Raw genomic sequence first — 6,682 nt, forward strand, 5'->3', positions numbered from 1 at the left:
TGGTGGTTATCGTGTGTGTGTGTGTGTGTGTGTGTGTGTGTGTGTGTAAAATTAATTTAAGATTTGTAGAAAAATGTGTCATTCTTCCACTGAATAAATACATCCAATTCAGACTTTGACACTGTTCAGTCTGTTTCAGGAAGTACCCATACGTTGCATCTCTAGGTTCCAGACCTTTCTGAGGACATCTCTCTCCTGTCCATTCCAGATGCTAACCACATGACCTCAGTGGAAAAGAATGCTTCTCCCAGCGTGACCAATGAGAAGTCTCAGCCACAGGAAGCTGCTGCCAGCTGACCAGACCAGACCGCCCACACGGTCCTATGGTGGCCTGCAAGGCTCAGACAGAGACAGGCCTAAAGACTGTAGTCGTTGCCCCCCCCCCCCCCCTTCTCCAACACACACACCTGTAGCCAGTTTAGGAACAAAAACCCCTACCCAGCCATGCTAGCGCCAAAACACCTCCAGGTCAGTCACCTTCTAGTTATGATGGCAATAGGAAAGTTACAGTTTTGTTTTGTTATTGTTACTGATGTTATGCTAGTCTGGATTCCTATAATGTTACTGATGTTATTCTAATGTGGAATCCTATAATGTTACTGTTGTTATTGTTATGTTATCGTAATGATGTTCCTTATAACCAACACCTCATGGGAGGATAGACTGCTGCTGAAATCTGCACACACACACACAGATAGAGCAGTTGATACAACACCTGACAACCATATGTCAATACCTCGAAATGATTAAATCATTATAATTATATAGCCGACAAAGGCAGGCTACATATTAGGATATTATGGGCCACAAACACAGGAGCTCTTCCAAAGATGTAAAACTCCTCAGAACTTAATCTACAAGTGTAGAAGTCAGATTCACTGCAAATCACAGACACTGATTTTTCCCGAGAAAGAGTCTGAGACGTCCTTAATCCAGGATAAAAGCACACTAACAGCACACAGAAGGCCACATCAGCCTTACAGCAAAGGAATGTCATCTGACGTCATCTATTTGGGATCGGATTTCTCATATTTTCTGTGCGTGTTTGTTACTCATGCTATTTTTCTTCCATTTACCCTCTAGATCCAGCGTTCGCAACTCGACGAAATAGCAGTATTATCAGAACGACTTAACAACGTTATACCGGCTATGTAACGGTGACACAACACCCCAGGGATAATGACAAGCATATCCCATAATAGCCTAAAATGAAGTTAGCTTGTAGCCTACTTAAAACTAAGTTTCCTTTCAACTAAGGGTATCAACTCATCGGCTAAATAATAAAGTGATGCATCGATTTCAAAAAGTCTGACAACAATAGGCCTGTCGTTCGGAAACAAAATCATTAAGCGCATGAAGTAACTGTATTGGACTTCCACGTCTGCAGAGAGAGAGGGGGGGGGGGCAGAGAGAGAGAGAAGGAGAGAGAGAACAGACAGGCAGGCTTACTGGAATGCCAGGCTATGCTGGAGTTGAGAGACCTCTCTCCTCTTCGGACACAGTATCCTCTCTTCAATCCGCTACAAACTACACAGTCTATGAAAAGTGCGTTGTGATCGTATGCAATAACAATTCACCATCGGTAAAATCATTCATGCAATAAAGAGCTACATTGTGTTCCACCGTTCACACTATTTCATAACCCCTGCCAAATCGTCACATCAGCATCTTGCAATCCAAGTAAAACAAATTATTGAAGTAAAACAGACATACTTCACTTTGATAAATTAAAACAGTGTTTTTAAACAGAGACAGCTGGGCCTGTAGATTGTTATGTAAAGAACAGTGGAGAAAAATAGAGAAAAGTGTAGATAAAGAGCGTTTTAGCCTGTTGCGCACTCACTCCTTCAACGTCAGTCTCTGCGAAGACGAAAAAAAAAAAATCGCAAAAAAGCAGAAATGGCCCACAACGCAAACAAAATCCTCCAAACAACATCACATTCCCAAATAACTGCGGTATAAAAACCAAAACTTTAATGGCAACGTTTTTTTTTTTTTACTTTCCACGCAGTTTCGGACAAAAAGTTTTAAAAAATCCCTAAAAGTTTCGATTCCCCCCCCCCCAGCAAGTTTTCCCTTTTCCTCTCCTCTCGCCAGCTCACGGAGACAGTCTGCCGGCGTCACAGCTCCATAAGCAAGCACTCACACAATCCCCATAAACTTCTTAACTCCCAGTTTAAGACGATGTCCTATTCTAATAAATCGTTTTAACATGCAACAGAACAACATAAAAGTGTAGAATAGAACTCACCTCACTGCAATAAAATAATCTTGAAACAGACGTTCGCTGCTGTGTGTTATTTTTTCTCCAGGGCTGGTTGTTGGATCCCCCTGCATAGACTCTGCCCGCGCAGCGCGCTCTCTGGGACAATCCAAGCTGTCAATCAAAACCCTGCGGCGGCACATGGAGGCTAAAGCCCGCCCATTTCTACCGTAATACCTTCTATACCACGCATACCCACTTCTACTGTAGCACGGGGCTGTGTGTTTCTGAGAGTAGGGCCTAGATTCAACCCGTGATGCTGCAGATCCACTGTTTAGCGCGATTGAAATGTAAAGGCAATGTTCATATACTGCATTCATGGTAAAACGCTGCATATATCGGCTCAATCGGAAATTACTTTTTAATTTCAATCATTGTTGAATCAAGGCCTAGAGCTAGACTTACTTCTGCCCCCAGCCAAGGCCTGGGATTTAGTGTTGCAGGGAGTAGTGCTCTGGCCTCTGCACCACCTGATCCATGGATCTAGCCCCATTCAGCTCAATCTCTCTCTCAAAATCAACCTGTCAAATTGGTGGCAGAGGTGAGACGGGCTTTGTAGGAGCATACCTGTTGGCATGTGGGGCTCGTCTGAATGCAGGGCAGGAGCAAAAGCCTGCAGCGGTCTCCAGTGAGATGATTATGTAACAGGCCCAATGTGGGTAATCCTGCATGAGGGTTGGCCAGGGTTTAGAAATAAAGAGGACATGAAACCTTTGTATTACATAGAACGTCTGTTGTACTGCACATGACTCATCTATTGTACGGATGATGAATGTGTTATTGTACACCTGCCCAGGGACTGCATGGGGACCGAAATGACCTGTTTGTTTTCTGGTACAATGCATCAGATTCAGCCTCTGAGTTTATGTTTTCATTGTGCATGGTCTCAAATAGACATAACAATAAAAGTATATTGTTTGTAGCCCTGTGCCATAACTCAACAGAAGAACATTATACATCACAGCTTTGAACGTAAGCTGCAGTCTTGGCAATTTATGTTAGAAAACATTCCAATGCAAGTCATTAGTGAAAATAAAAATGTCTGAGAGATAAATCCTGTTAATTTATCTCTAGTAGCCTATTTAAACTCTGTAAACCTACATACCTGGTGCTCACCCTCAGGCAGTTTGAAGAGTTACAAAGATCAAAATTCCATTCATACTATTTCGACTATTTGGGGTAGATAAAATGACATAAGGCACGTTGACATTGAACAAAGGTCACTGCTTGCATTGAATAAATATTGTTGCATTCCTCTCACACTCCGCCGGTTGCAGTGCAGACTGAATTCGGGTTTATCTTGGGGGGTGTTTGCATGTTTGTTTGCCACTCTCCCTCTCCCTCCCTCACCCCCTCTCTCTCGCTCTAATCATGTACCCCCTGTCCCTGTAACTCTTTGATGGGTGGAAAGCATTGACATATGACATCGTAGAAGACGTATTAAGAGCTGTGTGTGCAGAGATACCCCCTCCTATCGATCTGGCGCTGGAACTGTGGGAGTTCAAAGTAGTCATCCGTACCCTGACAAGAACAGACAAGCCCTCTCTCTCTTTCTTTCTCTCTGTCAGAGCAGCTGGTCAGGATATCACACCCTTATGCCTGAACTATTTCTAGTGTGTACGTGTGCGTACTTGTGTATCCGTGTGTGTACGTGTGCGGATGCATGGGTATGTATGTTTGCATGTGAGTGGGACATCTGCTTATGAATGGGACCACTTGTAGTGAATCAGAGGCTGAAATAGTGAACTGAACTGGGTGTCTTTTGGGATCGATCTGAGAGTGGTCTGTAGTATGTCCACATTCAGAGTGTGTTTCTTGCACTAAATCTGGAGTGGCACACTAATCCATATAGGATTGGCCTAAAGCAGTGCACTAGTACATAGAAGGGCATTACAGACACACATTCAATCTGTTCTAGTATGTCTAGATCTGTCCTGGCCACATTGCTCTTCATTCCATGAGTTCCTGCCCAGAGTTCTAACCTCATGTCGTCATGCCGCCCCCACATATTAGATAATGGGAAATCGCCGGTGTGTGTGTGTGAGTGTGTCAGGTCCATATTTGAGAAGAGGCATTTGTTTCACAGTTGTTTCCCTGAATTGCCAAGCAGGCTTATCTCATCTCCCTCTCTCTCTCCATCTCCCTCTCTCACTCTCTCTCCATCTCCCTCTCTCTATCTCCCTCTCTTTCTCTCCCTCTCTCTCTCTCCCCATCTCCATCTCCATCTCTCTCTCCCCATCTCCCTCTCTTTCTCTCCCTCCATCTCCATCTCCCTCTCTCCCCATCTCCCTCTCTCTTTCTCTCCATCTCCCTCTCTTTCTCTGCATCTCCCTCTCCATCTCCCTCTCTCCATCTCACTCTCTCTTTCTCTCCATCTCCCTCTCTCTCTCTCCCCATCTCCATCTCTCCCCATCTCCCTCTCTTTCTCTCCCTCCATCTCCCTCTCTCTCCATCTCCCTCTCTCTCCCCATCTCCCTCTCTCCATCTCCCTCTCTTTCTCTGCATCTCCCTCTCTCTTTCTCTCCATCTCCCTCCCTCTTTCTCTCCATCTCCCTCTCTCTTTCTCTCCATCTCCCTCTCTCCATCTCCCTCTCTCTTTCTCCATCTCCCTCTCTCCATCTCCCTCTCTCTTTCTCTCCATCTCCCTCTCTCTCCATCTCTCTACCTTCATTTGGGTAAATGTTAGTGTCACAGTGGAGTCGATTCCAAAGCATCTATTTGGCTGTGTATGTGTGTGTGTGTGTGTGTGTGTTCATCAAAGGGAGAATGGAACCCTATTCTGACATCATGGTTGATGACATCACTGCGGACTGGGTGTTGGTTGGCGGTCTGGAATGTGTGTGTCTAAGGGGGAGGGGCTTTAAAGTCAAGGCTGGGATCTCATTGGCTATTGGTTTCATCTGGGATCTGTGAATTTCAAGACATTCATCATTCAACACACACACACATGCACAGACACGTGGGAGAGGAGAAACATAACATTACTGTGTAGTTACTACTGTGAGCCACAGGGGTGAACCACAGGAGAGGGACATTCTGAGACTAAAGAGGCCATCGTATTAACTATGTACTATGACTAAGCATGCTACATACTATTTAGAACGCACTGTTTGGTCAAATCTATCTATACAAAATTGCACCAAAAAACAAAACATGAAAATCTTTGTTCAACGCACTATTGTGTTGTATCCGCCATTAATTTTCTCTCTCCAACCTTAAATCCACTTTATTTGAATTCACTTTTAAAAGAAAACAAAGGAAAGATAGAAAGAAGGAAGCCATGCGAACACAAGAACATCTACTGAAGCCTCATCAACCTGGAAGTAAAACATCAGATGAAAGGGGGAAAAAATCGAAGTAAAACAGACATACATTTCAAAGTAAAAGTTGTTTAAAACAGACATACATTTCAAAGTAAAAGTCCTCATTGCGGCAGAAGTGTCTCCGGTCGGAGGCAGTTCCACCATGGCTTCTCACCCTGCCCCCTGCACCTAGTACAGAGCAGATGTGTGTGTGTTCCCAGGGCAGTCAGCAAAAAAGCAGATTGTTTGCATAGAGTCAGACACAGCAGTGTCTCATAAACGTGTGTGTGTCTCTACAGCAGCACGAGTCTCTCTAAAGGGAGGAGCTACCAGTGTGTCCAATCCAGTCACAGCAAGATGCTCCTTATTACCCAATCAGATTATCAAACTGATTGATAGGTGATTGACAAACTGATTGACAGTCAATTGTCTGGTGGGCGTGTCCCTTTATGACCTCCGACCAATCATCCTTGTGCATTTGGGTCACACGCCACATAACTGAACCCCGTCGAGCCACACAGCAACACAAAGCATCAGATACATCATCTGTACACAATGGCAACCTTATGTAGAGTTAAATACACATTTACAATGGATATATAGGGACAGATTGTTGCTATTAAAGAAACACACACACACACACAAACACACACACACGCACAAATACACACACACACACACACATGAACACAGCTTTAAAACACCACCAGCATTCACCAGTGACAAACTAAAGAATACATGATGCTGAAGAGGATAATGACAGGATGGCAGTTAGATAGGCCCACTGTTTTCATCTTTAACATCATGCTACTTGAACATCCCCTTTGGTGACACATGAAAACGCCTGTTAGCTTTACAGCTCTGTTCCACGTGTCGACAGCGCGCCTTGTGGCTAGCAAGTGTGTGTGTGTGTGTGTGTCACTTCTGCCCATTTTGGCAGATTCCATTCCTGTCCATTTTGGTTTATACAGTAACATCTCTACCAGAGAGATAGTTAGTTCATAGTTAGTTTGTTACAGCTCAGTCTATGTACACTGTGGTTGATTCTGGTCAAATCTAGAATAGCACTCTACTCCCTAGAAGTTATAGTGCACTATATGAGGAATAGACTGCCATT

This window comes from Oncorhynchus clarkii, unplaced genomic scaffold, assembly GCF_045791955.1.
Source record: "Oncorhynchus clarkii lewisi isolate Uvic-CL-2024 unplaced genomic scaffold, UVic_Ocla_1.0 unplaced_contig_1721_pilon_pilon, whole genome shotgun sequence".
NCBI lineage: Eukaryota > Metazoa > Chordata > Actinopteri > Salmoniformes > Salmonidae > Oncorhynchus > Oncorhynchus clarkii.